This window comes from Agelaius tricolor, unplaced genomic scaffold (assembly GCF_023055355.1).
Source record: "Agelaius tricolor isolate 1412-34295 unplaced genomic scaffold, bAgeTri1.0.p SCAF_14, whole genome shotgun sequence".
Lineage (NCBI taxonomy): Eukaryota > Metazoa > Chordata > Aves > Passeriformes > Icteridae > Agelaius > Agelaius tricolor.
Window position 1 is genome coordinate 16,671 of NW_027269274.1, and position 10,671 is coordinate 27,341.

At 49.9% G+C, this 10,671-nt stretch overlaps 2 long non-coding RNA genes across 3 annotated transcripts; both read right to left on the reverse strand.

The window, feature by feature from the left end:
* Positions 1-1,511: 1,511 nt before the first annotated feature.
* LOC139595669 (uncharacterized) lies at positions 1,512-2,197 on the reverse strand. 2 transcript variants are annotated; one of them, XR_011681084.1, is made up of 3 exons: positions 1,868-2,197; positions 1,740-1,767; positions 1,512-1,652 (listed from the first exon to the last, which is right to left on the reverse strand). It is a non-coding gene; the product is annotated as an uncharacterized lncRNA (long non-coding RNA). The 2 variants fall into 2 exon arrangements; XR_011681085.1 differs by having other exon boundaries at positions 1,846-2,197.
* A 1,060-nt stretch (positions 2,198-3,257) lies between these two features.
* Positions 3,258-5,084, reverse strand: LOC139595670 (uncharacterized). The gene is made up of 5 exons (XR_011681086.1): positions 4,619-5,084; positions 4,174-4,228; positions 3,553-3,620; positions 3,437-3,478; positions 3,258-3,342 (listed from the first exon to the last, which is right to left on the reverse strand). It is a non-coding gene; the product is annotated as an uncharacterized lncRNA (long non-coding RNA).
* Positions 5,085-10,671: the final 5,587 nt, after the last annotated feature.

Genomic DNA, 10,671 nt, shown 5'->3' on the forward strand with positions numbered 1-10,671 from the left:
CAGACCTCAGCAACAAGAAAGGCTACTGCTCACCTTGCTCTCTTGAACTTGACTGCTGGGATCCAGCTATACTTCCTAAAAATAAAGACAAAAAACAGCGCTGTAATAGGGTCACACTTGACACTCCCCCTGCACAGACAAATGGTGACTGACCTGCTTGTGGGAACCCCCTCACCCAGGATGGGGGGCTCTGCCATGGATGCAATGCATCTGCACCTGAAAGAAAGTTAGAACATATGTCAAACACCTGCACGATAACTCAAAAGCTACAAACACCTTAGGTCAATATAGGAATAGCATCTAGAGTCCAAGTACAGCCCACATTACAACCTTCAACTCCCCGGGGCTTCTCCTATTACACCAGGCTATGTGGCAGGGCAGAGCAGCTCCGGCACAAATGTGTGCAGACACCCGTGACACGGGACAGACAGGACGTGACAAACAATGGGCACACAACACAGACAGAAATCTCTGGGCAAGAAGGATGACTGCAAGGACTGAGAAGATGCCAAATGAGATGACCGAGGTGAGACCGATGGCAAGCTGACGAGGCTCAGAAAACACTGAAGGAAGAAGATGCTAACTGAATGATTTATTCCAAGAACTGAAAAAATGGATGCCCGAGAATCCTACGGTCAGAAGCCTCTACCTGCCCTCACGTTCTTTCAAGTCCAAGTCTGCCTTAATGGATCCTGGCGGGACATAGCTGTCCATACAGCTCAGAACAAGACCTGAAAAGACACCTGACCGGATGCTTCTAAAGAGACAAGAGAGTCTGATGCCTGTCTGAGCGCCTGAGTCAAAAGTTCTATGGCAGGGGTGCCAGGCCAAGGAATGCAGAGATCACAGATGCTAACAATGATGCCAGGGTTTCTGACAGGCCCCACCAAGGCCTAAGGTAAAAGACATGACATATGCAAACAACACATAATACACAAAAGACAAGTGACACGATACACACCGGGACTGCTCTGCCCTGCATACCTCAGCACTGTGATGAAAAGTCAGGCTTTCCTTTTATGGGGCCTAAGGGGCCGCTTCATGGACACCCCCCACCTCCAAAGCAGACTCAAAAACCCCTCCCAGTAATTCCCAAACCAGCACCCTGCTTTCATTCCCTCTGCGGGTCGTGGCCCTCTACTTATCTCTCGGACATCTGGGGATGCCGGTCTCCGGTGCGAAGAAAGGCCACTTCATCAGCTGGGAAGGTCCTGCTGGCACCAGGCTGGTGTCTCTTGGACAGCTGTATTAAAAAAAACCAAACATCAGTGCCCAATCTTGGCAGCCCATCGGCCAAAACCCCACAAGTCTGCTACTCACCCTGCTCCTAAGAATGCTCAGCTGCTCGGGCCGCAAGCTTCGGGCACGCTCGGAGACCGAGGCTGTCGTCACAGGGGGTGCCTGGGTTAAGAGGAGAGGAGGTAATTTGGCATGGCTGAAACCTGAGTGGAACCTGGCTCCTCCTCCCTACTTCCCCTACTCACCGCAACTCCTCGGCAGCTGCTGAAGGCCACCTGGATGGCACCTTTAAATAGAAGAGTTCAGGGTTTCATCACCAGGTCCTGTAATGCATCCGCAGGGCTCACACGTGCGGGGAACCCGGTGCATCGGCCGGCTGGTGACAGGGGCTTGGCAGGCTCCGAGTGGATTGCCTAAAGCACAAAAAAGAGAATGGAAGCTTAGAGCAGCACCAGAAACTGAGACTGGAGCAATAACAGCTACTTCTCTCCACTGCTCACCTTGACTGCTGGTATCCAGACTTAGTTCCTAAAAAGAAAGACAAAGAACAGAGCTGTAACAGAGTCACCACATACACTTCTGTTGCAGAGACAAATGGTGCCTCACCTGCTCGGGGGAAACTACTCACCCGGGATGGGGCCCTCTGGCACAGATTTAATCCATCTGAATCTGAAAAAAAAGTTAGGACAAGAGTCAAACTGTTGCAGGATAACTTAAGAGCTCCAGATATCTTGTGTCCATCTAGAGTCCAACTACACCCCGCATTACAAACTTCAAGTCCCCGGGACTTCTCCTATTGCACCAGGCTATGCGGCAGGGCAGAGCAGCTCCGGCACAAATGTGTGCAGACACCCGTGACACGGGACAGGACGTGACAAACAACGGGAACACGACACAGACAGAAAGCTCCTGGCAAGGAAAATGGCTGCGAGGACTGAGAAGATGCAAAAGGAGATGACCGAGGTGAGACCGATGAGGCTCAGAGAAACCTGGAGGAAAAAGATGCTAACCGAATGATTTATTCCAAGAACTGCAAAGATGGATGCCCAAGAATCATACAGCCAGAAGCCTCTACCTGCCCTCACGTTCTTTCAAGTCCTAGTCCGCCATAATGGATCCTGGCGGGACATAGCTGTCCATACAGCTCAGAACAAGACCTGAAAAGACAGCTGACTGGATGCTTCTAAAGAGACAAGAGAGTCTGATGCCTGTCTGAGCTCCCGAGTCAAAAGTTCTATGGCATGGGTGCCAGGCCAAGGAATGCAGAGATCACAGATGCTAACAATGATGCCAGGGTTTCTGACAGGCCCCACCAAGGCCTAAGGTAAAAGACATGACATATGCAAACAACACATAATACACAAAAGACAAGTGACACGATACACACTGGGAATGCTCTGCCCTGCACACCTCAGCATTGCGATGAAGAGTCAGGCTTTCCTTTTATGGGGCCTAAGGTGTCCGCTTCATGGACACCCCCATCTCCAAAGCAGACTCAAAAACCCCTCCCGGTGGGTCCCTACCCTGTGCCCCGCTTTCATCCCCTCTGTGGGTTGTAGCCCTCTACTTATCTCTCGGACATCTGGGGATGCCTATCCGTGTCAGGTGCAAAAGAAGGCAGCCTCAACATCTGGGAAGTTCCTGCTGGCACTGTTGTTCAACAACTCCCTGTTGTTTCTTAGTCAGCTACATGAAAGAAATTCAAATATCAATGCATGATCTCTGCAGCAAACTGACCAAAACCCAACAATTCTGCTACTCACCGTTCTCCTAAGAATGCCCAGCTCCTGGGGCCGCACCCTTCGGCCGCGCTCCGAGGCTGATGCCGTTGTCACGGGGGTAAGCCTGGGTTAAAAGGAGACGAGGTGATGTGGCATTGCTGAAACCTGACTGGACCCTCGCTCCTCCTCCCTACTTCCCCGACTCACCGTGACTCCTGACTCCTCGGCCCGTGCCCAAGGCTACCCTGGTGACACCTTTAAATAGAAAAGGCAGAGGCTTCATCAACGAGTCCCGTGATTCTTCCGCAGGGCTCGGGAGAGTGGCACACCCGGCGCGTCGGCCGGCTGGTGACTGGGGCTCGGCGTACTCCGAGTGGATTGCCTAAAGCGCAGAAACGGGAACAGATGCTTAGAGTTGCACCGGAAAATGAGACTGGAGCAATAACAACTGCTTCTGGACGCTACTCAATGCTCACCTTGCCCACCTCATCTTGACTGCTGATACCCAGCTTTACCTCCTGAAAAGAAAAAGAACAGAGCTGTAACAAAGTCACACTTTACACTCCCCCTGCAGAGACAAACAGTGACTGACCTGCTCGGGGGAACCTCCTCACTCGGGATGGGTGGATGGATTTTGCCCTGGATTTTATCCTTCTGCGTCTGAAAGAAAGTGAGGACAAAAGTCAAAGGGCTGTGGGATAACTTCACAGCTCCAAATATCTTCTGTCTGTCTAGGAATATCATCTAGAGTCTGGCAACACCCCACAAACTGCAAGTCCATGGGACTTGTCCTGTTGCAGCAGGCTATGTGGCAGGGCAGGGCAGAGCAGCTCCGGCACAAATATGTGCGGACACCCGTGACACGGAACGTGACAAACAGGGGGACAACAAACACAACACATTATGCTTGTGGTGAGGGTCTCGAGGGGAAAAGTCAAAAGGGACCCCAAAGACACACTAGGTAACATGGTACACCGGACAACACGACGTGGACCGGAACTGTTCTGCGCTGCCTGCCTGAAAGCTGCCATCAAAAGTAGAACCTCTCCCTTTAGCTGTCCTAAGAGGCCCCTTGGAGGAGATTGCTTTTCCCTCTGCTAATTTTTAAATCTGTCCCAGGAACTCCCAACCCACTGCTCTCCCATCATCCTATCTCCAGGCCGTGGCCCTGACTTATCTTTTGGATGATCGGTGATGTGGGTCCGCGTTGCACCTGAAATGAGTCTGCCTCGGAGGGCCCCGTGATCGCCTGTTAGCCTCTCAGTCAGCTACAATAAAGAAAAACAAAACCAAAGTATGAGTACAGAGTTATGTGGGCCAAATCCCAGCAAGTCAGATACTTGCCCTCTCCTGAGTGTGCCTGGCTCCTTCAGGCTCCAGCTTCATCCTGATTCCAAGGCTGTGGCCATTATTATGAGTGGCACATGGGTTAGAGAAAGGCAAAGTAAAATAGCATTCCTGTGAGTGCAGTGGATGACCTTGTGTGCTGTAAGACATGTGAATGCCTCTGCTAGGCTTCTAAAAAGCCTTGGGGTGGGGGGGGCCTCAAATAATCACCCTTTCTCACCCTGCTGCCTTCAAAACCACCCCCCCCCAACAATACCTCCTAACTGGATACCTGCTCACCCTCCCTCTCCTAGTCACACGCCTCAACTCACCTGAAGCCTCAATCTCAAACATTATCTTTGACACTGGGCAGATCCCTCTTGTGACATGATGAATCTGCTGAAAAGTGTTGTAGCTGACACAACCTGGAGCCTCTGGAAGCTGCGCTCTTCCTAAAAAAAAATACAAAACAAAATACAAACAAAACCAGAAATTACAAATGCACTTTACCACCCCTAAACACAAAACCCAAAATTGTGAACTTAAATACTCCCTGTATTCTATGCTGTTTTCTTCACAGGATCTTCAAAGCCTCTGTTGCTTTAGATGGCCAGAAGCACCTACTGAAAACAAGCTAAGATAAGCTGAAAGAGCCTCTTCTCTGAAATGAGAGGAAAGCTCTTATCCTAGCACAGCCCAGAGAGGGAATGAACCCCCTCAGCAAAAGCTGGGGTTAATATACCCCTGATGGTGCCCGCCTCTCGTTCCCATGGCACCCAGGAAAAGGGAGGGGGCGAATCCCACCGGGCATAAAAGCCCTCAGAGAAGCTACAGCTGTTTAGCTCCTCTGACTCAAATTCAAGGGGAGCAAAGGGCTTGTTATAGAAGAAAACTCTTCAGAAAAATAACAGCACTTTCTTTTTTGCAACAACTACTTAGAGTAAAAGGGTAGAAAACTGGTAAGAAATATAACTTTCTGTTTAGGCAGCATAACTAGATAAATTGGGTAATTTGCTGTTAACTTACTTATAATTATTCCTTAGTGGCTACTAAGTAGTACTTCACGTGTGACTGAGCTGGGTGGAGAAGAATGCTTATGATATGAATAGTCTAAGTCTCCTTGGGACCTCTAATTAGGCCTATCTACATTATAAGTAAAAATAAGAAAAATAAAAGCTTCCCAGGCAGTGTAAGGGTTAAGTGCATGCCAGGCTCACCCTGCTCTGAGGTACTTGGTCCTCCGGCACAGAAAGAAGGGCCCTGAAATGTAGTTTTAAACCCTTAAAATGCTGAAAAAGGCAGAGCTTCCTTCCAGTGCACCCCTTAAACAGAGGAAATGGGGCAGTTACCTCTACTGAAACTAATACAATAGCAAATAAATAGCTTCTGCCCTTTGATTTATTCTCCTTAAGTACTGGGAAAAGAGGGGTTTTCATCACTTTAAATCTCTCTAGTGATGAAAAAAGAGGGATTTTTCCCTCAGTTCAAACTCTTATGGAGGGATAGCTGGGCTTCTCCCTCAATTTAGGCCTCAGGACAACAAAAAGTGGCCGGCTACCCTAAATTCAAACCCATAAGAAACATTTTCAATATTTTCCCCTTCTACTTAAACTGGAAAATAATAGAAAATGAGGACTCCCTGTCAATTAACACCCCAAACAGCATAGAAAAGGCAGGGATTCTTTCAACTGAGACCATTAAAATTGCAGGGAAAGCAGAGTCCCTCCCAGTTTGAACACAAAAAATAAAGGAAAAGGAAGCTTTTTGCCTTTTTTCTAAACCCTTTTTCTCCTAATAACCCCTCTCCTTTCTGGGAGTGCTGTGGAGGGTCTGGGGGCCCTGGGGAGGGACTGACACAGTAAAAGGGGAAAGTTGAAAGCTCTCTCCTGGAACCCCACGTGCTGCCTGGCCTGCTCGGATGCTGCCCCTTGGCAAAAGGGCTCTTCCCTTGGCATTTTCTCAAAGTGATGCTCTGTGCAGGTGAGTCTGGCTGCTCCCTAGTCCGTGCTGGATGCTCCGACCGTAGTTCCTGGAGGGACCCTTGGGATGCCCCCGTTAGCCCCTCTAGACTAGCAGCTCCCTGTGCGGGTGTGCCTGGGTAACCCTCTGAAAGCAGCTGGTCACACGGGGGGCTGCTAGACCTTGGAGTGGGGCTTGAGGTGAAGAAAGGTCCTGTGAGGAGTTCCTTCCCCTGCACAGCCCTTCGTCTGCCCCTTAAACCATGGGGTGCCAGACTTTCCTTTCTAAGGAAATTAACCGTCTTTCCTCTCTGTGTGCCCGTGGCCAAAACTGCGATTCGGCCTCCAAAACTGCAGAGAATGATTTCTCACGGACCGCGGCTGCCGATGCCGAGAACTCTCGCCGCCCTTGGAGTGCCACGTGCCTCCTGTGAATGGAGGTCGACGCACAGCGGGGGTGAGTTTGGCTTTACGGGGAAGAGGGCCGGCGCAGGATTTCTCCGGGAGCAAAGCTGCCCCCGCCGAGAACTCGGGCTGCCCTGGCAGTGCCGAGCACCTCCTGCAAACTGGCGTCGGGAAACGCGGGGGGTGAGTTTTTCTGTGCAGAAGTTCTCCCAGACCAAAGCTGAGAGCATCTAACCCTAACCACAACAACTTAGCTGGGTCTAAAACTTACAACCTTTGGACTGGCAGCGTGGGACCCAACCCGCTGTGCCACTGCTGGCCCCTTTCTAAAGCATTCCACTGCAGTCCTAAAACTCTGCCTTTTCGGAGGGTGTTTTCTCTGACCCTGACCATAATCTTCCAAATATGCTAAAGACTCATAAAATGGCTTTGAAAAAGCCCCAACAGCACCCTAAGTAGTCCCAGAAAAGTCCCTTCCAAAATCCCCTAAATACCTTTAAAAGTCCTGGAAAAAAAACCTCAAAAAGACATGCTCAGTCTCCAAACTCTACCTCTTGCTGTCTAGCCCACAGATGTCATCCCTACCTTTCTGCAGTGGGTCTGTTGTCCTCTGAGGGTTCTGTCATTGTCCTGCTGTGTGAGGGTTGCTGTCTGGTCTCGCTGTTAGGGTTGCTGTGTTGTGCTGCTGTTGGGGGAAAAGGCTGTTTTCAGGGGGGCTGCTTAGGCTGAGGTTAGGGCTGGGGTGAGGGGTGGTACAGCTGTACCGTGCACCCCTGATCTCCCCTGGACTGTCCAGCCCTCAAGCCCTCTCCCTTTACTCCTCAACCGGTCCCTCTGCCCCCCAGCCCTCAGCTCCTGTGTGTCACCCTTGACCCCTCTCCTTTGCCCCTCAGCCCCCAGCTTCTCTGTGTCATCCTACAGCTGCCCCTGCCACCCTCAGCATCTCTGTGTGTCACCCGCTGTCCCCTCTCCCTGTTCCTCCCTCAGCTCCCAGCCTCTGTCACCCTCAAGCCCCCACAGTGCCCCTCAAGCTGCCCCTCAGCCTCCATGTGTTGTGCCATGAAAAGACCCTAAAAAAACCTAAAAATTCCCTGAAAACCTCCTAATCTTCAAAATGTCCTAAAAACCCCATGAAAACCTAAAAACAGCCTCAGAATGCTGTTAGAATACACTGGAAATATCCTACTTTTAAAAAACCCCTAAAAATCCCCAAAGAACCTTTAGAAATCCCTAAATATACCCTAAATAGTCCAAAAAGAGCTCAAAAATACCCCAAAATCCTTAAAATGCCCTGATAAGATCCTAAAAAACCTAAAAATTTCCTCAAAAACCCTAAAAATACCCTAGCCCTAAAAAGTCCTCCACATACCCTCAATAGTCCTAAAAAAACCCCCAGAACACCCAAATCCCCCCCCAAACAAGTCTTAAAAGTACTAAGAAAGCCCTTAAAATACCCTAACAAAATCTTTTAAAAGCCCTGAAAAAGCCCTAAAAGTATCCTAAGCGTTACCAGAAAATTCCTGGAAAACTCCTCAAAAAAAGCCCTAAAATATCCTTTTAAAGCCATGAGAAAAACCCTAAAAAAACCCCTAAAAAACTGCTCAGCACCCAACTTCTACCTTTCACTCTCTAGACCACAAACATCATTGCTACCTGTTTATTAGGGTTGCTGCCTGCAGCTGCTGGGAGAGTTCTGGGGCTGTCCCAGCATTGGGGTTACTGCCTTGTGCTGCTGTTGGGGAAAACTGGGGTCCTAGGGGTGCTCTTTAGGGTGACCTTGGCGTTGGGTTGAGGGCTGCTGCACCTGTACCCTAACCCTACCTGCTACCCTGTGTCTTTTGTACCCCTAACCCTCGGTGTGAGCTCTCCATCTGTCAAGCCTCCCCCTCCTTGCCCCTCAGCCCGCAATGTCTGTGTGCCACCCCGAGACCTCTGACATTGTCCCTTGGCCCCCTGGCCTCCACCGTGCACTCTCCACCTGGTTAGGGGTGGTTTTTAGGGTAAGGTTAGGGGTGGTGTGAGGGGTGGTTCACCTGTCACTCTCAAGCAGCCCCCACTTTGCCCCTCAAGGCATCTGCTTCCCCTCACCCTCTTCTTGTCACCCTCAAGCTCCCCGCTCTCAGCCTCTCAGCATCTCTGTGCCACCCTGGAGCCCCCCAGTTGCTCCTAACGCCCCCTTCTGCCTCTCAGCTCCCCCCATCCTCTGTGTCACCCTCCAGCCCCCTCCCCTCAGCCCGCAGCCCCTTGTGACACCCTGCAGCCCACAGACGTTGTCCCTGCCTGTCTCGCCTGGGTGTTGTCCTGCTGCGAGAGCTGCGCCGTCCTCCGAGGGTTCGGGCTCCTGCGTGCTGCTGGAGGGGACTCACGGGCGGGCGGTGGGTGAAGTAACGGATGGAGCGGGAAGTGTGGTGGGACAGGTTAAGGGCGGGCTGGAAAATAGAGTAGGGTTAGGGGTGGAGAAGGGGACGCAGCAGCAGGGGGCTGAGGTGGGGAGGTGAGTGTTAGGAGGAAGCGTAACTCCATAATTCCAAGACCGAGTCTGCAGCCAACAAGAACTCTGAGTGACCTGGGAGCGGTGAACGTCTTTGGCAAACTGATGTAAGGAAACTGGGGTGATGAATTTTGTTTCCCTTGGAAAAGGGATGGCATTTGTGTCCATGGGCCTGCACCCTGCCCAGGACCTTTGATCTCCAAACATCGCAGGTGAGACAGGGGGTTGGAAATTTTACTCGGGGTAGAAACCAATTTTGGATTTAGCTGAAGTCTGCTGGTGAAACTTGTGTAGTCTGTTAATTGGTGTGTTTGCAGAAAGGCCTTCAGAGAGAACAAAGGAAGTTCGAGGCTACTGCTGGAAAAAGAGAATCTGGGTTACAACTGAGTGCACGGCCTCGTCCCTGTGTGAGTAAAAGTTTGAGGTTTTGCTGGCAGTGTCACTGAGTGCTGAGGGGTCCCCTGGTCGATAGGGCAACTTGGGAGGGTTTGCTTCAGGCTTTGCTTGTGAAAGGTGTGAGAAAAGCAAGCAGCTCTGAAGCAGATGAGCCCCCTCTTGCCTGTTGAAGTGTTGGATAAATCAAAGATAAACCTCAACGTCCCTTCTCACCCAAACCATTCCGTGATTCTTTGCCCTGGAGGCAAGGGTGCACCTGTCACTCCATTTCTCTTCACAGAGCAAAGCAAGGCACAATTCTTCCCAAGAATATTTCTGGGATTCACATTCTCTGAACCTCAGAGGAAGGAAAAACAATTCTTATCTCATTTTCTGTGCCTTTGTGCCAAAGTAGAATGCAACGTGGAGATTGTTCACCCAAAGTGATGGTGTTTTGTTTCCTTGGCCTGTCAGGGCCAAGTGTGTGTGTGTGTGTCAGGACTGTTGGGTGACAGTCACGAGTAGTGTGTGGTGTGTGCGGGGTTGAGTACTTGGCAGATTCAGTTTAGATGTAATGTAATATAGTATAATAAAGTAATTAGCCTTCTGATAAGGCAGAATGCAGATTGGAAATATTTGCACATATGATATTAAAGGACACATGAACCACCTTTCTGTGAGACAAAGACACAAGACTTGGCCCATCCCTAACTTAGGACACAGCTAAAAAATAATATATAATTTTTAATCTATTTTTGAATAACTCTCTAAAACTAATGGCAGATGATATAGCTATTTTATCTGGCAAGCTTCCGGTGCAAAATTTCCTGCTGATGTTGGCTCAGACGGATGGAGATTTGGGAGGAGGGGGAAGAACAAAGTGCCACAGGGTTTTATTGGATAAGCCTTGAAAGGTTTCTGCAAGCTTCTATTGCAAGGTTGATGAACCTTGTGTTTGTTAACTTCAGTTTTGCTCAGTGTTTTAACCCTGCTTTATCTCCTGTGGTCCAGATGACACATTTACACATCGTTAGAAAATTCAGTGGGATGCTCTTCAAACAACATGTGACTTTCCACCAGTGAGGGCAGAAACTTGATAGTTTTACCTCAATCTATAGTTTTTCAATATTGCTATAGAAAGTGCTTTTCTGTGAAA